The sequence below is a fragment of the Mesoplodon bidens genome (genome assembly GCF_964165515.1).
Source record: "Mesoplodon bidens genome assembly, chromosome: 6".
NCBI lineage: Eukaryota > Metazoa > Chordata > Mammalia > Artiodactyla > Ziphiidae > Mesoplodon > Mesoplodon bidens.
The window spans coordinates 60,735,310-60,760,581 of record NC_138162.1 but is presented as its reverse complement, the minus strand read 5'-3'; the positions used below and the strand labels follow the sequence as shown (position 1 = coordinate 60,760,581).

Here is a 25,272-nt window from a genome sequence, read left to right as displayed (position 1 = left end):
GTTTCAAAGTTCTGTCATTCTGTTTTATTGAAGGGGAAACTGAAGACTTAGGAGATTCTCTCTAAACAAAGAGTTTACCAAAGGGATACCAAAGCAGAAAATACTAACCAAGACTCGTATACAAAATACTGACAGTATTTGACAAACTACTTGTTTGGAGACATCTTGAAAATTGTTTGCATTTTTCATATAGCGTCTTTGATTGTCTTTTTCTGCATCTACATAGGAAGTCCAATATTTTTTTTAAACTACATTAAAAAAATTACTCTTATCAGAATAATCAGAACAATATACTGGAAAAATAAGGAGCCAGTGTTAACTATACACACTATACTGGGTTGGGTGCTTTTTACATATTATTACATTGAATTCTTTTAGTAACCTTATGATATTTTCCTTATGGTATTATTTTCCTTATTATAAAAGAAAGTGTGGTTTGGGAGGATTAGTAATTTGCTCAAGATCATGCATCCAGGAAATAGTAGAGCCAGGGTTTGATTCCAGATCTGATCACAGAAACCAAGATTTTTCCTTATTGTACAGCACTGACATTAGTGCAACTGTGTGAGCACCATTCGCAGGAAGGCAGAAGTTTTATAAATGTCCTATAAAGCAGAGAAAGGAAAAAGCCAACTCTAAAGTGTTCTGTTAGGATCGAAGTTCCAGAAACTCTAGATGTGGGCTTAAGTCTAAGACAGAAGCTAAATCTTACTCCCAAATTATCAGTGGGAAGGTATGTTCAGGGGGAGAAATGTTGATATAAATATTAGTCTGGGTTCGTGCTGGCATACATGATTTTCTGAAAGCCTTTAACGATAGGAACTAAAAATATTCTTCTACTCTGGGTTTATTTTTCTGGTAAAATAAACTGGTACAGGGTTTATAGGTGGGATTTAAAAATCAGTCAAAAAAGTCTACCAAATTTCATAAAGTATTAATCACAAAACGTCAAAGAGCAAGGATTCAGATGCAGGCAGTCTGGACGGACATGTTCATTGTAATGTGCATATGCAGAAACTAAACCATAAAGTTAGCCAAATGGGTCCATTTCAAGTCTGGACAATCTTTTAAAGCCAATTAAGGTACACAAGGCAGGTTGGTTCTAGAACTAAATGGAATCAGCAAAGCCAGTACAGTATATCTAAATATAGATAAAATGCATCTGAGTACACTCATATATTTCTAACAACTTATGTTCTTACCTAGGTATTACCTAACATATTAGCACTTGATGTTTGGGGCAATAGTGTTTGTCTTAGAGCAGAATTAGGCCTACCTTGGACTTTATCCAAAGAGGTTTAGTTCCAAAAGTACCTTGAAAAGACTTCATTGTGAGGTGACTTCCCATAAAAGGCAACCACCAGAATTGACTAAGAGGCAGTCCTGAGGGGCAAAAGTTGCTTGAAAATTTAAAATTGACCTGAACTTCATTTTTTTAAACAAAATTTTCCTTTTCCTGGAAAGGGAGGTGAGGCAGTCACAAGATCTGGGCCACACAATCACTCTGCTGATTGTTTACATAGTTTGTGACTAGTTTGGAACAATGGTAGTAGAGAGTATTTTGAACTTTGTTTACCACAAGGAACAAAAATCAAAAGTTGGCTTCATAATGAAGCAAATATTTTCTGTATTATGTAGTAATAAAAGTCAGTGTGCACTGTAAATAAAGTTTGTTCAAGGGCTCTGTGAAAAAAAGCCAAATGTCAAATGACAGCCAGATTCTACTACAGAGCACAGAGAGCTTAGAAATTAGTCACGATCCCTGAAGCTGAAAGTTGCAGCATGTTGTGTTTGCTTTGGGTCTCTTTTATTTTGTAGAAAGAAGAAAGTGTAAAAAGCGGGTAGGATTGGCTCCATGCCCTTGGTGTCATTACTCATTGGAATAACGGGGAAAACGAGCGCCAAACCTAGGGGGAAGAGGGGAGGGGGGAGCCACACAGACCTCAGTTTGGTATTTAAAAGAAAGGGGAAAAAACAGAGCCCATGAAAGAAAGAAAAGCAATGGCACTGTCTTAAGGGTCATTAATAGGGGAATCAGGCTGTTGTTTCACCTGATGCAAAACAAAATGTCCTACAGTTTTAACTATGTGTTTGGGGAGTTAAGCAGGACACGGGGGTAGATGTGTTCTCGTGGGACACTTTGCTAGACCCTCCCTGGACATCATTCTGTTCATTCTTTCTTGAAGTAGAGTACCTTCCTCCTAAGAGTCTGCCAAATGAGTTTGCTTCCCTTCTCCACGGGCACGGCCCTCAGAGGCCTGATGGCTGGAGCTCTTTGAATGCAGAAGAGCCCAAATTTTGATGTATAAAAAAATCGCAGGTGTCAAGTACACAGGGCTGTGCATTTGTGAGATGTGAGCAGATCAGCTTGGCTTATAAGTTTCTGTCCCAAGCTTTGAAAATTTTGGAAAACACTTTTCAGGACTCCAACAAAACAAGAAGTTTTCCAGGCGCACACTCACTCGCGCGCTCTCTCTCTCTCTCTGCCCCCTCCCCCTTTCCCTCTCCCTCTCCTTCTCCTGCACAAAGTATTTGTTTGACCAGAAAACAAGAGAGAACAAAAACCAATTAATAAACAAAACCTCAAGCCTCAATAATAAATCCTTTTATAAAGTTCTGAATACTCAGTTAAGAATCACTCTGGGTGTTTTGTTCTTTTATGATGCTTTTGTTGAGTTGCACGGAAGAATGTCAAGGCTGAGCCCTGGAGAAAGGAGCTTGGCACTGATGGCTAGAGGTCTGCTGCCAGCCAACATGGGAAGGATGCTGGATGAGCTTGTCATCCACTCGGTGTGCAGGGAACATTATTGCTATTGTAATGGCAAACTAAGAAGCTTAAAAACTGGAACAATGAGATCAGGGCCAATGTCACAACTACCAGGGAGAAAAGGGAAAGAATTATAAAGGCCATGACCTACCTTTCAAAATTTTTACTTTCAAACTCCCTAAAAGAATTTAGAAAAATTGTCTACGAGAGGCATATTTTTAAGTTAATATTTAAAATTTGTCATTATAAGTTAAAATAGTTGCAAAAGATATAATATCTAGAGAATTATGAAATTGACAATTCTAGCTGTTTCTACTGGAAGCTTAACACTATACCAGTTAGATGCTCATAATTAAGCATTACAAATATGTACTGGATGTTTATTTTGTTCTCTTTTCTCTTTGAACTCATATTATCTTAATGTATTTATGATTGAAAATTTTCCCCTTTAATATTTCAAAATAAAAAAGAATCAAAATTATGATCACCAACAAAAGAAAAAATATGCAAAAAAGAAATACGTGTATAAAATGAAATTTAATTTTTGTTAAATTTTCTATGTTCATAAGTCTCTAGGTTTGAGAAAAGTTTTTCTGGGTGATGATATTGTTTCAGTTATTATCAACACTCAAGTAATAACATACATAATACAGATTTTGATAAGTAATATGCTTCATTAAAACTAATTCTCTAGATAAAATATACGAGGCTTTCTTTTTTCATAAGTAGCCCATCTGTCAGTGGATAAACATTATTTATTACCAAAATGAGACAGGGTTACTCATAAATCCTATTTCTAATGTTCATGTTTATTCATATAAATGCTAAAGAACATCAATTACATATAAAGAATGAATTTGGAGATTGAAGGAAGGAATTTTGTTATAATATAACTCAACTCTTTCAACTCTTTCTGAGTTATATGCCAAAAATCACTTAGTGATTACCCATCAAAATTTATGTTTAATAGTTTATCAACTAACAGCTTAATTATATCACTTGAAAGCAAAGAAATATAAATGGCTTGACCAGCAAGATGATTTGTACAGAATCATTAGAGCCACTTACCTTCTCTGTTTCTGCTTTACCGAGACTTATCACATGATAATTAATCATACTTATTGCTCTTTCTCTTAGAGACACCTTGTTTAATTTAATATATTCAGGAAGAATTAGGAAAATTGAAATATAGTCAACGTACTATGTACCTTTGCCCTTACAGTATGTTTTGATAAAATGGTATTATCACATCCCATGTTTTAAATGGACTTTTTATCAAAACCTCAGAATTGCAAAACACATATCTGATATAGAACTTATGTCCAGAGTATATAAGAACCTCTCACAATGTGGTAATAAAAACACAAACAACCAGCCAAAATTGGACAAACGATCTAAACAGACATTTCACCAGAGAATAGAGAAAAGTGGCAAACTGTCACAAGAAAAATTGTTCAGTATCATTTGTCATTGGGGAAATGCATATTAAAGCTATAGTACTCATAAAGAAAAAAAGGTAGAAGACTCAAATCAACAGAATTAGAAATGAAAAAGCAGAAGTAACAACTGACACTGCAGAAATACAAAGGATCATGAGAGATTACTACAAGCAACTACATGCCAATAAAATGGACAACCTGGAAGAAATGGACAAATTCTTAGAAAAACACAACCTCCAGAGACTGAACCAGGAAGAAATAGAAAATATAAATACACCAATCACAAACACTGAAATTGAAATTGTGATTAAAAATCTTCCAACAAACAAAAGCCCAGAACCAGATGGATTCACAGGCAAATACTATCAAACATTTAGAGAAGAGCTAACACCTATCCTTCTCAAACTCTTGCAAAATATAGCAGAGAGGGGAACACTCCCAAACTCATTCTATGAGGCCACCATCACCCTGATACCAAAACCAGACAAAGATGTCACAAAGAAAGAAAACTACAGGCCAATATCACTGATGAACATAGATGCAAAACTCCTCAACAAAATACTAGCAAACAGAATACAACAACACATTAAAAGGATCATATAAAATGATCAAGTGGGGTTTATCCCAGGAATGCAAGGATTCTTCAACATACGCAAATCAATCAATGTGATAAACCATATTAACAAATTGAAGGAGAAAAACCATATGATCATCTCAATACATGCAGAAAAAGCTTTCGACAAAATTCAACACCATTTACGATAAAAACTCTCTAGAAAGTAGGCATAGAGGGAACTTACCTCAACATAATAAAGGCCATATATGACAAACCCACAGCCAATCTTGTTACCAGTGGTGAACAACTGAAACCATTTCCACTAAAATCAGGAACAAGACAAGGATGTCCACTCTCACCACTGTTATTCAACATAGTTTTGGAAGTTTTAGCCACATCAATCAGAGAAGAAAAAGAAATAAAAGGAATCCAAATCAGAAAAGAAGTAAAGCTGTCACTGTTTTCAGATGACATGATACTATACATAGAGAATCCCAAAGATGCTACCAGAAAACTACTAGAGCTACTCAATGAATTTGGTAAACTGACAGGATATAAAATTAATGTACAGAAATCTCTTGCATTCCTATACACTAATGATGAAAAATCTGAAAGAGAAATTAAGGAAACACTCCCATTTACCATTGCAACAAAAAGAATAAAATACCTAGGAATAAACCTACCTAGGGAGATAAAAGACCTGTATGCAGAAAACTATAAGACACTGATGAAAGAAATTAAAGATGATACCAACAGATGGAGAGATATACCATGTTCTTGGATTGGAAGAATCAATATTGTGAAAATGACTCTACTACCCAAAGCAATCTACAGATTCAATGCAATCCCTATCAAATTACCAATGGCATTTTTTACGGAACTAGAACAAAAAATCTTAAAATTTGTATGGAGACACAGAAGATCCCAAATAGCCAAAGCAATCTTGAGGGAAAAAAACAGAGCTGGAGGAAGCAGACTCCCTGACTTCAGACTATATTTGAAAGCTACAGTAATCAAGACAATATGGTACTGGCGCATAAACAGAAACATAGATCAATGGAACAAGATAGAAAGCCCAGAGATAAACCCATGCACCTATGGTCAACTAATCTACGACAAAGAAGGCAATGATATACAATGGAGAAAAGACAGCCTCTTCAATAAGTGGTGCCAGGAAAACTGGACAGCTACATGTAAAGGAATGAAATTAGAACACTCCCTAACACCATACACAAAAATAAACTCAGAATGGATTCGAGACCTAAATATAAGACTGGACACTGTAAAACTCTTAGAGGAAAACATAGGAAGAACACTCTTTGACATAAATCACAGGAAGATCTTTTTTGATCCACCTCCTAGAGTAATGGAAATAAAAACAAAAATAAACAAATGGGACCTAATGAAACTTCAAAGCTTTGGCACAGCAAAGGAAACCATAAACAAGATGAAAAGAGAACCCTCAGAATGGGAGAAAATATTTGCAAATGAATCAATGGACAAAGGTTTAATCTCCAAAATATATAAACAGCTCATGCAGCTCAATATTAAAAAAACCAACAACCCAATCCAAAAATGTGCAGAAGACCTAAATAGACATTTCTCCAAAGAAGACATACAGATGGCCAAGAAGCACATGAAAAGCTGCTCAACATCACATTAGAGTAATGCAAATGAAAACTACAGTGAGGTATCACCTCACACCAGTTAGAATGGGCATCATCAGAAAATCTACAAACAACAAATCCTGGAGAGCGTATGGAGAAAAGGGAACCCTCTTGCACTGTTGGTGGGAATGTAAATTGATACAGCCACTATGGAGAACAGTATGGAAGTTCCTTAAAAAACTAAAAATAGAATTACCATATGATCCAGCGATCCCAGTACTGGGCATATACCCAGAGAAAACCATAATTCAAAAAGACACATGCACCCCAATGTTCATTGCAGCACTATTTACAATAGCCAGGTCATGGAAGCAACCTAAATGCCCATCAACAGACGAATGGATAAAGAAGATGTGGTATATATATACAATGGAGTATTACTCAGCCATAAAAAGGAACGAAATTGGGTCATCTATAGAGATGTGGGTGGACCTAGAGAATGTCATACAGAGTAAAGTAAGTCAGAAAGAGAAAAACAAGTATCGTATATTAATATATATATGTGGAACCTAGAAAAATGGTACAGAGGAACCGGTTTGCAGGGCAGAAGTCGAGACACAGAAGTAGAGAACAAACGTATGGATACCAAAGGGGGAAAGCCGGGGGTTGGGGGGTGGTGGTGGTGGTGTGATGAATTGGGCGATTGGGATTGACATGTATACACTGATGTGTATAAAATTGATGACTAAAGGAACCTGCTGTATAAAAAATACATTTAATTTAATTTAAAAATTAAAATAAATAAAAATAGAAAAAGTAAAGCAGAGACTAACACACTATTGTAAAGCAATTATATTCCAATAAAGATGTTAAAAATAAATAAATAGAATAAAAATAAAGGGAAAAAACACTATAGTGATCTATTAGTTAAAACCCAGCAGAATAACTAACATTTTAAAATTTGACCATATCAAATGCTACAAGGATACAGAGAAACTGAAACTCTTATATTGTGGGAATGCAAAATGGGACTGCCATTTCAGAAAGCATTTTGGCAGTTGCTTATATTAAGTTAAATACACACTTACCATAAAACCCAGCCATCCCACTCTAAGGCATTTACAAGAGAAATGAATATATATATATATATATATATATATATATATATATATATATACAGGCAATTATATGTACAGGAATATTTGTAGCAGCTTTATTCATAATCACTAAAAACTGGAAACAACCCAAATGGTCATCGAACAGTGAACGGATAAACAAATTATCGTACATTCATACAATGAATGTATTTTTAGTGATAAAAAGTAGGGTGAGGATTAACTACAAAGGGAACTACATGAGGTGATGGAAATCTATATCTTGATTATCTTGGTGATTAGACAACTGTATATATTTGTCAAAACTCATAGAATTGTATACCTAAAACGGGTGGATGTTACTGGATACAAATCATACCTCAATAAACCTGATGTTTAATAAAACACAAATCAAAACATTTTGTAGGGCCTCCCTGGTGGCGCAGTGGTTGAGAGTCCGCCTGCCAATGCAGGGGATACGGGTTCGTGCCCCGGTCTGGGAGGATCCCATATGCCGCGGAGCGGCTGGGCCCGTGAGCCATGGCCGCTGGGCCTGCGCATCCGGAGCCTGTGCTCCGCAACGGGAGAGGCCACAACAGTGAGAGGCCCGCATACCGCAAAAAAAAAAAAGAAAAAAAAAAAAAAAAAAAAAAAAAAAAACATTTTGTAGCTGCAGATTTAACTCACTCAATGGGAAAAAATATTTGCCATGTAACTTAATCAGCAAAGTCAGAAAATATCTAACTTCATTTTCAGTGAAAATGGATATGTTAATACTTAGCTGCATGAAAATGATATGACTTTTTAATTCTAAGAAGACAGATTCATACATATATTCATTCATTCATACATAGATACATGTATATATGTATACAGTAAAGAGCTTCCTGTGACCTGGATAAAATAAGTCGATGCCCCATTAATATTCCTTACCAGACTGGAAGAGGCAACAACGGTTGAATGAAAGTTGTTGTCACTCCCATTGCCCACTCTGCAGTACATCTGCATTCAGAATAGCTTTAAACAGACCCAGATATTCTGTTCCTAAACCATGCTTTGTCTTTACCGAAAACTGCATAAAGCAGGGAAAGACAGGAACTCTACTGTGTGTTGATGATGCCTTAATTAAATGAGGCTTCACTGACACCAGTATTTTGAATCATTCTTTTGTTCAGTGCCCCTAGTTTTACACCCTGGGGTAATACAGCAACGTGAGTTTCAGGTACCTTTGAAAAGCTGGAGTGCTTTAAAAATGGAAACAGGGATAGAAAACCATCAGAACACCACAACTGCATGTGCATTGTCCCCCAGTTCACTTTTAGGAAAAAAGTCTATATAGAAGTTAAGAATATGGAAATTCTTCCCCTTAAAACAATCATGTTTGTGTATTCCTTGCAAAGGCTTTAGGTGCCTCAGTATGAAGATCACAGTAGTGCATCAATTTTTATAGTATGAGAACCACATATGATAATTTACTGTCATTTTATATATATATATACATATATATATATATGTATATATGTATCTCTTTTTTGCATATTTTATTTTATTTTTTTTAATTTTTAGTTTATTTTTTAAATTAATTTTTATTGGAGTATAGCTGATTTACAGTGTTGTGTTAGTTTCAGGTGTACAGCAAAATGAATCAGTTATACATATACATATATCCACTCTTTTTTAGATTCTTTTTCCATATAGGTCACCACAGAGTACTGAGTTTTCACTGTGCTGTATAGCAGGTTCTTATTAGTTATCTATTTTATATATAGTAGCCTGTATATGTCAATCCCAATCTTCCAATTTACCCCCCCCAATATGTATATATCTTTTTAACCTAGCTCATCAGTTTAGAGATGGTTTTATATCTGTAATTTCCAATTGATTTTATGCCTGTAAAATGAAATACTGTCTAAATGAGCTTCTTTATGTGTACCTGCGTTATGGTGATGTGAATGGGTAGGAAAAAGGAGTTATGTTACTAAAACCATTATTCAAGCAGCTTTCAGAAAAGCTTGTTGCCACTTCCATAAGTACTAGCTTAAAATTTGTATGACTCAAACAGCTCTTGTGTAAGTATATCTGTTTATCTAGCTACCCCAGAAATGAAACCTTACAATTTTCAGCTCCATGTGTTATTAATTTACTGTATCTGAACTTGTTGTTTTATTGCATGCAACTCTCCTTTAAGTCTGAAAAGGATGGAGGCCAAAGGTTTGCTGCAAATGTGTCAAATATGCCCTAGGAGTATATGTACCTATCATTCTCTGCTGTTACTCTGTCAACTCAGGCTCACACTTTGTGCTCCCAGACCAAGAATCCAGAGAAGAGAGTTCTAATCCCATCTTCTCTCTCATTATTTCTGATTCTCGGTTTTTCTACTAGTTTGTATATTATTCCCCATTATTTTACATAATGGAGCCAGAACGAATGAGAATTTAAGATTTCGTTGTTTCATAAAATAATTATTTTATACAAAGAAATGATTACTGATGATCAAATAAAAAATGATGGCAAATGTATGCAAAATCAACCACATGTACTTCAAAGACACACGTGAGTTTTTTTAGGCCTCATAAACTTTCTACCTTTTATTATTGCTTCAAACATGGAGGTGAGAACAAAGTAGAATTTTGCGTTTCACCTGTTTCAGTGATGCTGCCATTTTTCCTGTTTGCATAATTCATAGGGATGGGTGTGTGTGGATATTATCTCTATCCCTGATTGATTAGGATTTTTGTTAATCACTTCTTGTGGATCTCTGACATTTATGCTATATCGAAAACTGTTTAATCCATCAAGTTAAAATGACTGTTCTTTGCAAAGTAAGCTTTAGGTATGAGAAATTTAATATGGAACCTGATAGCCTCCTACTTATTAACATTATGATTTCTTTCAGTGTTTTACTGCTTGCTTATAAATACATTTTTTGTTAAAACAAAATAGTGAATTCATAGTCACGATTGTATACAGGTACAAGTTGTTCACTTTTCTCAAACATTTGGAAGAAATACAAACAAAAACCATATGTTTTAAATATTCCACAGAATACCATTCTCCCATTTGTTCCTATGTTGCAAACTTTTTTTAAGTTGGTACTATTCCTGAGAAGTACCACTTACTCTCCAGTTTTATGACAAGTATCCCTATATATATTCCTAAATGCATTTTTCACTTAAAGGTAATTTAAAAAACCAAACATTAAACTATTAATTAAAAAAAAAAATTTAGAGCAGCCATGCATGCAGGTCTCCAAGTCTCCTAAGCAGCTTATAAGATGCTACGCAAACCTGAAAGGGCATCTAGCCTACTCTCCTTCTTCAGACAAAGTGTTCTTCAACTGATCCAAGCAGATGAGAATATAATCGATTTTTTTAAAGCATTTTTAGGCATGGACCCAATCTAATAAAAGTTACCAATCCTCTTCCCAGAAAAAAAAAATGTACATGTGTATACATATACCCACAACATTTTACATTGAACTTGGCAAGGATCACCAAACCCATCCATGTGGAAGGGGTTGAAATAGCCCCTATTGTAAAGAAAGAGACCCAAAATCCTTGCTAGGTAACTCACTCTGTTTTGGATAGTTTATAATCTAAAAATTCTTGTCTCTAGCTAAAAGCCCTCCCATTTCAACTTGTTCTCTTCATAAAGGTCATAAAGAACAGTTAGTCACAATTACCTTTCATATTCTTGAAGGCCATATTAAGCCACACCTTGGATGTGTCTTCACCAAGATAAATAATCTCAGCTAAGTAATTCCAGTTTGGCTATACCTTTTCTCAGAGGCCCTATTATTCAATTCTTAATCATCTTTGTTGACTTCCTCTGAATAGTCTTCAAGTTTTCCATACTCCTCTGAGATTATTGAGCCTATAACTATTCCTCAGACAGTAGCAAAGTTTTACCTAAGAGGCCTTCATGCTTAACAAACCCACTATCCTGAGCTGGGTGGGTGCACACTTTTCCTGCCATGTTGGAAATCCTGCACTAACACGTTGCTGCAAATTTCATCTGTGGTACTCTTGATTGCTTGGTCAACTAGATTTTCCTTTTGGGATACATGATATCTCTTTACCAGGCCACCAAGGTTGCAAGCTGCGCTCTTCAGGCGTGCCATTTCCAGAACTCCAGGGGCATCGTTTACAGCTTGTACGATGGTAAGTGGAGGCCCTTCCCTTAGTACCTAATGGATCCATTTAAAATAGACATTTCTGGGGGCTTCCCTGGTGGTGCAGTGGTTGGGAGTCTGCCTGCCGATGCAGGGGACACAGGTTCGTGCCCCGGTCCGGGAAGATCTCACATGCCACAGAGCGGCTGGGCCCATGAGCCATGGCCGCTGAGCTTGCGCGTCCGGGGCCTGTGCTCTGCAACGGGAGAGGCCACAACAGTGAGAGGCCCGCGTACCGCAAAAAAAAAAAAATCCTTTGGCTGGCCTGTACTCTGTTTTAACTCAGGCTTAATTATACTCAGGCGTAGCCAACATCCATCGTCCACCAGGGACAAAAGAGGGGATGCACTTGTGTCTCCAGTCAGATCCATTAGATGGAAGAGGTTGGTCAGAGACCTAGGCTTCTGGTGTTCAAAATCAGTGGGTTAGTGTGGTACTTCTTTCCTCTGAGGAAAGAAGCCTTTCTATTCAAACCCTACCTCTTTTCTGTGATTGCGAAGGATGCCCATGAGATCTTCAGGATTTAACAGAAGTAATTATAGCATTTGAAGAGACTTTAAAAGGCTGTTTCCATTTAAACCAATAGTTTTCAAACTTTTTTGAATGTGTCCTACAGGAAGAAATACATATTACCTGGTGACCTAGTATGCATACACCTACACTGAAACACACACACACACACACACATACACACACACACCCCTGAAATAAGTTTCACCAAATAATAATTACCCTTACTATAGGGGATACACTCAATATTTTCTACTCTACTCTGAACGACTTATTTTTTTCCCTTTATATTTAATGCTGGTTGTTACACTAAATTGATGTCATGACTTATTAGTGAATCACTACCCCCAGTTGAAAAATAATGCTTCAACCATTCTGCAGAGGGCTGAACATGAGATCTGATCACTTTACATAGTTTGGCCTTAACCTTTCATGACATTTGGTGTCTTCTTTTATTGGGGCATCAATTCTCAAACTCAGTTATGGTTCATGATAGGCTCTCCTCAGCTTATTCACAAGATTTCCAGAGCATCCTTAAAAGATAAAAACTTTATTGAGGCTTAACATACTGTGAACAAGACTTGAGCCAGAATATGCTGAATCGTGAGGAGTATCTGTCCAATGACAATGAAAATTCTGAGTGAGTTACAAAGACACTACTTCCCCATGGGTGAATTTTTTTTTTTTTGATCCAGAGTCATAAAATTTTAGAGCTGGAAGAGACTTTAGCAAATCTAGTCCAGCCCTTTGATTTTATGACAAAAATATTCCCATGCCGATTCTGAGGAGTTCAGAGCATGAGTCTTTTTCCCTTATCAACAATATTTTAAAAAACAGTTATTTGCTGCCATGTGGAGATATATTTTAAACAAACAGAATTTTTATGTTTTAAGAAGTAACACAGGACTAAGTTGTTTAGTATTATAGAAATACTAGAAATAATAACTGAATTGTAGAAGCCTTACACTCTTCTGCTTGAGACAATAGTCTTGTGGGCATGGATTTTCCATTATTTAGACATTTATCAAATATTATTTGAGAATGTAATATCTGCTTTCAAGCAGCTTATATTATCGTGAAATATAAAATGCTTGTTTTTTATATTACACATTATGTTATCCAGGAAATCAGACATCATAAACAATGTGTCCTTTGTATTTCATTGGACAGACTTTATTAGTGTTTTATTGGACATATTTGCTCTAGTTTCTTGGCATGGACCTAGACCTTTTGACTTCAAGTCCTCTGCTGTACTTTGAACCCTACCTCACTAGTTATTTTATTCATTAATTCAATAAATATTTACTGACTACCTTAGCTCTGTCAAGCACTATTCTAGACCCTGAAGTTACAGAAGTGAATGGGAAAAACCAAGTCTCTGCACTCAGGGAACTTACATACCACGAGGGCCTATGATGAGTAGAGAACCTCACCCCGCAATCTGGCTTAGTTCATCAGATTCCTTGGGAAAGTATTGAACTATGTCAAATTAAAAAAGAAAACAATTGATTCCCAAATCTCCAACAGAACTAAGGAGATGAATGTTTAAGAAGTTGGATTCATTGGGTTATCTAAAAAGTTGTGAGCTTGTTAGCCCACATTGCTGGGTGTTTTGAAGAGCAATCCCTAAGTATGATTCTCCCCATTTGATTTTAACCCCTGCAAGAATGATGCTATTAACCAGCAATAATTGACAAAGAATCAAGGATGGAAGAGGGGAATAGAAGGAATGTGGGAGGATATCAGGCTACAGGGGGAGAAGATATCCTCATAATGCACAAGCAAGCAAGTACCAAATTCCAGCTTTGCCGAGAATATTTTTGGAGTCATGACTAGACATAGTAACGAGAAAACCTTCTAATGCTCCCAACTCGAATAGAGTTGAATCTAGCAGAAGTGGGAAGACTGTTGGCACTCTCCTTCCAGAGTTGCATTGTTTTGATGTTCTGACTCAAGTCTTAAGCATGACATTTCATGATCGGCTAAGCCACGGAGCAACCACACCCTATTCTTGGCAAAAATATACATCATATTACATTACCAAGGAGAGCACAATGGAAAGTTTTTAAAGTAATAAATAAACACCGTGTCTTATTTGTAAATCTTGTCAAGATTTTCAAGGACTTGCCTAGCTCCACGGTGAAACCCCTGTTTGTTTGTTGTATAAGATGTGGCACGCAGAGTAACTGCTTCGACAACAAGCTCCTTTTTAGTTTCAACTTCTTCAGCCCTAACCGAGGGGGAACTATCCTCTTTAGTGGTAAAAGTAGATCCATGTTTTATGGCTGGAGAGAGTCCAGGGCACTCAAAGTGAAGCAGACGGTTGTGAAGAATTATTTATGGCAGATTTTGTGATGCCTGTGTCATACTTTGATTTAATAGGGGGTAAAATGAAATAGGAAGCAGAATGAATTCAATTTCCAAATTTTACTAGGTATACATGCAGGTTTTACACCGGGGTACCATCGCTACCCCCAGCTTCTTTCCATGGCTTTCATTCTTTGCAAAAGTAAGCTCTTCCTTGAACAGACCTGTGAAAATACTACTTTGGATCAACCACAGAAGTCTCCAGGATAACACTTTGAAGTCTAAACAGCAGACCTATTCGGCTATAACACACATGGTGGATGACATCCTTGTCTCTGATGAGCAAACTCACGTTTCAATGGAAATCACCCTCCAAAAGAAGGAGAAATAATTATAGAATCCTAAAGCAAATGGCACCATAAATTGCTTTTGCCAACTTTTCCTAAAAACATTATATTGGCCTATGAGTGGTAATATTGGCCATTTAAAGATATCATACATTGTCATTCTACAAGGAAAATTAAATACTTGTTTCCAATCTAATTTTTAGTAAGTATAACTTTTAAAACAAGTCTTCATATACTTCATCCTCAAAGGGAATATTGTGTTTCCAAAAAAAGTGGCATAATGAATAAGCAAAATAAATCTTATTTCTAAGAAACATAATACACAAATGTGCAGATTTTAGTAAATATCAGAATCAAATTTTGTTTAATATCAGATCTTAACCTATATCAAAAAATATTATTATGATAAAAATATTTAATGTGCATCATCTTTTTCTCTTTGATTTGGAGAGCAAACTGTATCATTTTGGTTCTTATATCATTACTAATAGACATGCTCAGTACATCATTTTTGTCCATATATAAGGTAGAAGTAGAGGAATTTCCCTTGCCTTTTTATTAATCTACCCAACCAGTATCATTATTAAACTGGTATCCCAGAATGAAAGAAGAAATGAAATTGCATTCATTTGCAAAGCAATGAGCTACTTGTCTTAACCTGTCAAACACAGACCTCAGGACTGGGAGAAGGGAGAACTAGAATAAGATGCTGAACCACAATAATGGTCTTTGAGATAGCAGGCAGGGAAGGGAGTAGACACAAGGAAATAACACTCAACTTCCTTGGCCCATTGATTAATAGTTGGGAAATAAATGTAAAGATAAAGAAATAAATAAAATAAAGTAAATTTATAAATGCACACATATATAAAAAGTCTGTGTATGTTTAAGGTATACATAATATAGATATAAATTAATACATGTATATGTGTATAAAGTATTTAAAAAGTGCCTATTATCCATTACTCAGCTTAAGAAATCGAGTGGCACCAATGCCTTTGAAGACTTTTGTTTAGAAATAAATTTATTTATTCAACAAGAACTTATTGAACACTTACTTATGTGCTCAACCCTGTACTAGATACTAGGATGTGGTGGTTGACAAGACCGGCATGGTTCCTGCCCTTATGAAGCTTACAATCTAATAAGGGAGAGAGAGACGTTAAAATTGTGATCACACAAATAAATATAAATACAAATGAATAATAACTGTGAACTGTAATAGGTCCTGTGCCAGAAGCATTGAAAACAAACAACAGGAAAAGCCAATTTAGATTGACAGATCTAAGAAGGCCTCTCTGAGGAACTTTTAAGATGAAAGTGAGGAACCCTTGGAGTTGAATCAGAGAAGAATGAGAGGGAGAACGTTCGAGAGACAACAGGAGGAGTGCAAAGGCCCTGGGAGTGCACAGGCCCTGGGAGTCCAGCCTCGTTTACATTTAAACTGAGAGAACCAAATCTAATCTACATGTGTGAAAACTCAGTCCAGAGAAATACTTCCCTAATATTTGCTTTCCTTTTGAGTGAGGGTGGCATTTTTGATGTAGCTTTGGTAAAGCTTGTGCTCGCTTTATTTTCTTAACCTATAGGAAATTTAGTCATCAGGCAGGGTTCAACATATCCATGGTCACACCTAGTCCCAGTTATAAGGATTAGGAGTTCATATCAGAGCTTTCATTGGGATTGCTTTTACACAAGTAAATTAATATTTCTTTTGTATTCTTTTTTCTCTTCCTTAAAAATTTTTATTGTAAATATGCATCACCTAAAATTCACCATTTTAGCCATTTTTTAAGAGCACAGCCCTGTGGCATTAAGTACATTCAAATTATTGTGTGACCATCACCACCATCCATCTCCAGAATTTTTCTAACCTTCCCCAACTGAAACTCTATACCCATTAAACATTAATTTTCCACTTCCTCCCTACCACCAGCTCCCAGCAACCCCCAATCTACTTGTCTCTGTGAATTTGACCACTCTAGGTACCTCATATAAGTGGAATCAGTCATGTCTTCAAGGTTCATCCATTTTGTAGCATGTGTCAAACTTCATTTGTAAGGTGGAATAATATCCCATTGTATGTAAATTCTATGTATATATGTAAATGTGGTGAAAAGCACATTTCAGTTATCCATTCATCTAGCAACAGACACTTGGGTTGCTTCTACATTTTACCTGTTGTGAATAACACTGCTGTGAACATGGGTATACATATATCTGTTTGAGTCTCTGTTTTCATTTGTTTTGGGTATATATCCAGAATTAGAATTGCTGGATCATACAGTAATTCTATGTTTAATTTTTTGAGGAATCAAACTTGTGCTTTTTTAATTCATATATTCAGCAAATGTTTATTCGACTCCTACTGTGTGCCAGATAGCTGTGCCAAAGGTTGGGAATGAACAAACACCACACAGACATTGCTTTCAAGGCTTACAGTCTAGTTTGAGTAGTTTGTTGTTGTTGTTCTTTCTTTTAATTGTAGTGATGATTTGGAATTGATTCATTAACTTTCTCCTAGCCTCCTTGAGACAAGTAGTATATTTGTATAGTGTATGGCAAGAGTGCCCTCATGACCCCAAGCTTCACTAATTTGAGGCTCTGAGTAACTGAGTCAACTAGAACCAGATGGAAATAGTAATTGTCCAGTAAATCAGGTGACTTGGGACATTGCCAACCTCTCCCCCATATGCATCATCTGTAATAGTAGAAAATCACTTCAGCTAAGTCTAAAATTTGATTAATAGAACCTCTACAAATGAAAGTGTAGTATTGTTCTATGAATTCTACTAAGATATTAAATTTGATTTGGGGGAAACTAATTTTTCCATTTGAATGGCATTATACCAATGGAAGTAACATATAAGAAAGAATAATACAGTTCAAATAAGTTTTCTTAAATAACTGTAAAGTTCCTCCAAATAACTAAAGATAGCAAAATGTAAACCTTAGCAAGGGTAGAATAGGCTTGGAAAGCTTAATAAATCATGATGGTAACAAAAATGAGTTTAGTCCCCATAAGGATAAGGAAAAACAGTGTTTTCATCATCACAAAATCACTCTCTTATTCCACCATCTCCTTCAGAGTGGTGCATAGCCAGCTCCCAAACACATTGAAAAGTTGTTTAGAATAAAATTGCAGTGCAAAACAAAACCCAAGCCACTTACATGAGATTTTTTAAAATGTGAAAATCAAGAAAAAAAGATAAAACCATAGGCTGAGGAAAGATTTAGCCCCAAGCCCAAATTTTTATTCTGAGCTTCCTAGTAGCTTAAGCAAAGATGGAAACTCAGGGAGTTACATTGCTCTCATTAACTAAAAGATAAAACATACCAGCCTGTCAAAGACATGCTTTTTGTACTTGACCATTATGTGCTGAGAATTTGCCATGGGAATTCTTATATAATTGAGCTATATAGGCAAAACTGTCCTAGATAATTTTACAAGATCACAAGAGCATTTCACATATACACACTTCTATGTTAGCCGTTAGTCAAATCCAGGGGCATAATGTTTATTCAGAGAACTGTTAAGGCAGTTCTGAAAGAGACCAGTATGAAATGGGCCAGGCTTGTAGCTTTCTGATGGTCTAAGCTGACAGAGGACTATACTGTATAGCTTGGCCTCTATTTGTTTGATAGTTTTGCAAAGTCCTACCCTCCATAAGTTGTGTTAAAACGTACCTGTTGTATTAAACACATTCTCTCATAGAAGTCTGGAGGTAGGCAATCCAGGAGCACTGTGATATTCCAGAGTGTCAGGCTGTCAGGACCCTTTCTCTGGGGGCATCACATCCACATAAGTTTATCTCAGTCCAAGGTGGCTGCTCCAGCCTTCACTTCATCATTCCAACCACAAAAGGGAGGAAAGAGTGAAGGAGGAAATGCTCTTTTCTTTAAGGACATTACTTGGACTTGTACCCAAGACCTCCATTTACATCTCCTTAATGAGAATGTTGTCACATAGTCACACATGGCTGCAAGAGGCGCACGGAAATGTCTCTTTTCTGGGTGGTACTGTGTATTCATTACCAAAGCAGAAAAAGAATGACAGATATTATTTAATATTTCTGCCACAAATAGGTTATTTAAAATATTCTTTCCTTTAAAATACAGGCTAGAGGAGCTTTCCTGGTGGCGCAGTGGTTGAGAGTCTGCCTGCCGATGCAGGGGACATGGGTTCGTGCCCCGGTCCGGGAAGATCCCACATGCCGTGGAGCAGCTGGGCCTGTGAGCCACGGCCGCTGAGCCTGTGCGTCCGGAGCCTGTGCTCTGCAACGGCAGAGGCCACAACAGTGAGAGGCCCACGTACCACAAAAAAAATTTTTTTTAATAAAAAAATAAAATAAAATACAGGCTAGAGTTTAAAAACCAAGATGATGAGAGCGGAAGTAAATGCATATGATTACAGTAAACATTCTGCTTACAAAGCCATTCTATTTACAATGCTACTGACAAGAGCATTTCTTTTTTTTTTAATTTATTTTTTAAAATTTATTTATTTTTGCCTGTGTTTGGTCTTTTTTTTTTTAATATCTTTATTGGAGTATAATTGCTTTACAATGGTGTGTTAGTTTCTGCTTTATAACAAAGTGAATCAGTTATACATATACATATGTTCCCATATCTCTTCCCTCTTGCGTCTCCCTCCCTCCCACCCTCCCTATCCCACCCCTCTAGGTGGTCACAAACCACCTAGCTGATCTCCCTGTGCTATGCGACTGCTTCCCACTAGCTATCTATTTTACGTTTGGTAGTATATATATTGTCCATGCCACTCTCTTGCTTTGTCACAGCTTACCCTTCCCCCTCCCCATATCCTCAAGTCCATTCTCTAGTAGGTCTGTGTCTTTATTCCTGTCTTACCTCTAGGTACTTCATGACCTTTTTTATTTTTATTTTTTTTCTTAGATTCCATATATATGTGTTAGCATACAGTATTTGTTTTTCTCTTTCTGACTTACTTCACTCTGTATGACAGACTCTAGGTCCATCCACCTCACTAAAAATAACTCAATTTCGTTTCTTTTTATGGCTGAGTAATATTCCATTGTATATATGTGCCACATCTTCTTAATCCATTTGTTGCTGCGCGCGGGCTTTCTCTAGTTGCGGCGAGCAGGGGCTACTCTTTGTTGTGGTGTGCGGGCTTCCCATTGCAGTGGCTTCTCTTGTTGTGGAGCACGGGCTCTAGGTACGCGGGCTTCAGTAGTTGTGGCTTGCGGGCTCTAGAGCGCAGGCTCAGTAGTTGTGGCACACGGGCTTAGTTGCTCCGCGGCATGTGGGATCTTCCTGGACCAGGGCTCGAACCCGTGTCCCTGCATTGGAAGGCAGATTCTTAACCGCTGCTCCACTAGGGAAGTCCCCGACAAGAGTGTTTCTATCCCAGTCCAACTGATAGAAAGTGAGGGGGGCACAGAAGGAGAGCTGGGGGGGGCAAAGGAAAGACATGTAACCAAACACCAAAACCCCAAACTAGGACTGTGTGACCATTTTGATTATAATGTACCTCTCTAGAGCAGACCGTGACAAAACCTGCATAGTCGTGTACCTTGGACCTTGCTGCCTCTTTATTTTTACATCCTAGATGTGCCCCCACTGGCATTACTCCTCAGAGTATTGTCAAGTGACATGTAGCAAATTTCCCTCCTTCGCTCTCTGGCCTTACATGCAAACATACCTCCAGGCTAGGACTTGTGTCCCTTCCAGCTGCTCCCAAAGGCTTTTGTGATTGGCTTCCACTCTACAATCATGTCTAAGGAGGGGCGTTTTTCCCCTTTAGCCTTGGAACCCTATACTTTCCACAACTACTAGTTTCTGTGCTGGGAAACCAATATTAGATTTTAACTTCTAGGAAATGCACATGTGAAAAAGATAAATCTCTGAACTCTTTTACCTGCTTCTGCCAATCACACCTCTTATTTTCCCCTCAGGACACCTGCATTTTAGTCATGTTTTTGTTGATGTTGGCTTGTATTCAATTCTCTATGTTGTTATCCTTTTTTTTTTTTTTTCTCCTTTGGCCATGCTTACCAAGTTCCATATTCCTCATGAAAGTCTTCCAAAGAAAGGCCTACCACATTTTCAAGTAGGAAAGATAAAACATCCAGTTTTGCCCACAAACCTCATGTCCTTTTCAGAAACTTAAAAAATAAACTGTATTATAAATTATTTTCAGTTAGAGGCTCTTTTTTGTATTTCACTATATGATAGTTTTGGATATTTCTTTGACAGTATTTATCATTGTGATAGGAGATAATCTTTGTAACTTAACAGAGAAACTATGCATCTAGGTGGTGTCAGCAAGCCATATAATAGGAATAAAATTGAAGGCTGCACAATGATCTGTTTTATTTTAGAGGAAGAGTTCTATGATTTTCCATAGTTTAATTGCTGCTCTGAAATTCAAATTTTATTTCAAATGTCATCTACATTTTCCCTTAGATTTTAGAGACTATATTTTCTTTTCTTTTGTAATTCTGCTTGCTTTTCTTCCTCTTCTTTTTCTTTTTTCCTGCTACTGTATCTGTAGACATAGCATATGTTAATTAATGCCTGTATTAATTTAACAAATATTTATCTAACGCCCATTATGTACAAGGCTTTGTGGAGGAGCTGACATTGTCTACACCTTAAAGAATAAAAAGGATTTTTAGAGAAGCAGAGGTGGGAGGAAGGATCTTCCAGGCAGAAGGGACGGGATGAACAAATATACAGAAGTGGGAGGATTTGGAGTATTGGAGTAAATCAGGTATTTCAATTGGTCTGGAGCATGACTTTCTATTATCCTGGGACAGGAAACAGATCAGGGAGGTCCTTGAATGCCAGGCTGAGGAATTTGGCTTTTGCATTTTAATCCTGCTGTCTCTATATTGTCTATAAATCTGTTCACACCCCTTCACCTCTTGTCTGGCTCTGGGATAATTATTTTATCTGTAGAGGATGATGTCATGGAAATAGTACTGAACTAAGAATCAAGGGCCTTGGATTTATATATTACACTTGGGTTTAATATGTGACAATTACAACCATAATTCAAACCTTAAAGATTAAACTGATGTCTCTCTATGTCAAAAAGGCTATGAAAGACAGTTTGTCTGTTGCCAGAATTCTCTATTTATCATGCCTTGCACACAATAGGTGCTTAATAAGTGTTTTGTTGACTCTAATTCAATAACAAGTCTCTGAGATCCATGATGTAACCCCAGCAATGTAGAAAAAGGAAGAACAAGAACCACCAGTTTGAAGGTGATGAATAATTCTATCCTCCCAATGCAGTTCAGTGCTCTGTTAATCAGTTTGCTTGCTTGTTTATTTATTTATTTTTTCCAGGGAGGAGGGTATCCTAGAATTAGAATCTAAATTATGATAATGATTTTATCCCAGAATTTTATTAGAATTTTCAAGCACACAGAATAGTTGAAAGACATGTACAATGGGTACTCATATAGCCACCACCTAACTTGGTAAAGATTTATCGATTTCTTATTTAGTACCAAGCTCTGAGCCAGACTCTGCAAACCCCTCGCTCCACTGCCCACAACAGCCCTGCAGTCCTGAACAGGTAGTCTCATCACTTAACAGCTTAAAACAAAAACCAAACAAACAAAAAAGCAGGTTCAGGGACTTTCAGCAATTTATTTCCTTAGAGCCCTGCTGGTAGTAACTAGGACAGCTGGGACCATCTGGCTCCAAAATCTGGGTTCTTTCCCCTCCACAAAGCAGCCACCAGAGTTCTTCTCTGCTGCTGGCCAGGGTCACAGATTCTAACCAAGTCCCTACAGTGTGAGAAGCCCTGAATTAAGCCTTGTAGACAATAGGAAGAGAGGTAAGCAGAGGCTCCCAGTGCTTCAGGAAGCGAGAGATGAGTCAAATCAAATTTTAAATTTTGTTGCGTGCCTTCCATATGTCACATGCAGTGCTAGACACTTCATAGGGGGAGATCACTGAGTATGGGATCTGAGACTATCGGACAAAGAATTTAAAAGACGTATCTTTACCCTATAAGCAGCCTAAAATAGTGGGTCAGCGTGAGTCAAGCATGGGTCTCCTATGTCCCTGCTTTCTCTCTGTTTACTGTGTTCTCTTCACTTGCACAGCCTTTCCCTTTTTCTTTGCATCCCTAAAAGTCTCCATAGATCTCAAGGTCTTTTCAATTTCCATTTTTTTCCATTTGGATTCTTACTCCTCACTGAGTCCTCAGACCAGCAATGACCTCTCCCTTCTCTGAACTCCTGTGGCCCTTTGCTCTACAAAGAGGCAGTGCTGTCTAGTGGTTATGAACACAGATGACCTGGGTTCAGATCTTGGGCCTTCCCCTCTCTGGGTATATGATCTTGACGAGTAATTTAATTCTCCATGCCTCAGTTTTCTCCTCTGGTAAAGAATCGGTCAAGGTTTCTGTAAAGAGAACAGAATTTACTCTTGCTAATTTAAGCAGGAAGTGTTATAAGGTATTAGTTAACTCACAGAAAATTGGAATTGTCAGTGAAAAAGACTAGTTTGAGCTTTCTGAAGTTTCTCGTGCTACTGTGCAGTTGAAGATTACCAAGGGAGCTGCTGCCTCTTCCATAGCCAGGAAGTCACCTGCTCAGTGGAAATGCAGGGGCTGCACACCCCCTTCTCTGATCCAGCTAAAAAACTGCATGTCCCGGGCCTGCCTCTGGACACCCACAAAAGTAATGACCGATTAGCATGGTTGCAGGCAAGCCACATTGCTCTGTAGCCATTTTTACAAGTACAGAGAGCAAAGCGTGGTCTCTGCCTCACTGCCGCCTTCCAAATCTTAACGGGAGTGCTTCCGAGTGGCCAGATCTAAATTGCAGCCATATACTCTGGTTTCTCCTCAAATTGTATAGATGTTTTGCCTTTTTTAAAAAAATTGCATCCAGTATGCTAACTGCAAGGGAGTCTGGGGAATGTAGTTTCTAGGTTTCAGGCCTCTGCGTTTCCAGAAGGCACTGGATGATGAATGTTGACAGCTAATCTACCTGAAATAACATCCATATGAGGATAATGTGTACCTATTCATAGGGTTTTTGTGAGGATTACGTGAAATAATAAATAGAAAGTACTTAGAACAGTGCCTGGCATGTGGGAGACTCTCAATAAATGTAGCTGTTTTCATCAACTTCTCAGAGGGTTGTCCAAGGGAAAGTCAAACAACCTTAGATAGAGCTCCAATTTCCCACCTGCTAATAAGTAACTATGATGAACCCACTTATCAAGAAGGGCACCAGTTTCCCCATCTATAAATTGAGGATAGTAATCCTTCTCTACCTGGTAGAGTTTCTGTTCATATCACATTAGGTCACGTGTGAAAGATGATTTGAAAATGGTAACGAATGCTCCAGTTGCTTGGGTGTTAAATGGCTATTAGGTGAATCGTACAGACCCCTGCTCAAATTCCAGCTCAGCTCCTGAGACTAGCAGTCGGCTTCCAGTAGCTTGATCTCATTCATCCTCACTCTGTTTCTTCTCTCTTTAATTTTCAGAATTAGCCAGGGAAATCAAACCACTTCCACACATGCCCGTGAGGATAGTAAGACTTGGGTGCTGCTATAGCCACCTCCTTCAAGAGGGGAGATGAGGCCCTACCCAGCTCGCCATCACTTCCCACCCCTGAGTTCTTTCCAGAAGACCCTCTGCCCTGTCTTGACAACAGTCACTGCAACTAGAGGGCCAAGCGAGAAGGCCCAGCCTCAGGAAGAGACAAGTGGCTCTGGAGTGAACACTGTAAGGCCCTGTCCCCGGGGAGAGAAATTCCGAGAGTTGAGCTCACTCTTTCCTGCCATAAAGCACACTGAATGTTAACAGCTTGTTCCTGTCCAAGCTGGTGTTTTTTAAATTAAGTATTGTTAAATCCATACCATTTGGAATGATGCTTCAGACAGCTCTGATACTCTCTCTCTTGCTTCTGCTTTCATTTCACCTAATATATTGTGCAGGGGACCCGTAACCAGTATTACAGCAGCTGGGGCCGCCACCACTGCTGCTGCGGCAGCAGCTGCCGGTGCTCAGACACTGGCAGACGGCTTTCATTTAGATACCTGGAGAGGAAAAAAGGAACGTGGCCAACGCCCTTCTCAGATGCCCTAAGAGGCCCTTCCCAGGCTGCTGCTAGTATGGATCTCGATTACCTAGGCTTTTATATTATTTTTCCTTGGCACTGAAAACGGTTTTAGAAACAACAAAGATGGGAGACAAAGGAGTTGTAGACTAAAATAAGATACTTTCCATTGTCAGGTAACATATACCCACCATAAAACCTGGGTAGCCTGCCTTCTGTTCTTTTGCCTTTACTGTAAACATCCCCCTCCAACCAGTAGGACACCACTGTCAACATCTGCATACACACACACATGTATACACATACATACCTACATGTACATACATATATACATATATATTTACTTATATGTATGTGAGATGAAAGTGATTTAGAGTCAGAAGACCCTATTCAAAGGCCATT

General features: G+C 37.7%; 1 long non-coding RNA gene across 1 annotated transcript in view; it reads right to left on the bottom strand.

Moving 5' to 3' along the window:
- LOC308619480 overlaps positions 1-25,272 on the bottom strand; it is a 38,003-nt gene that overhangs the window by 10,120 nt on the left and 2,611 nt on the right. The gene's annotated exons all lie outside the window — the stretch shown is intronic.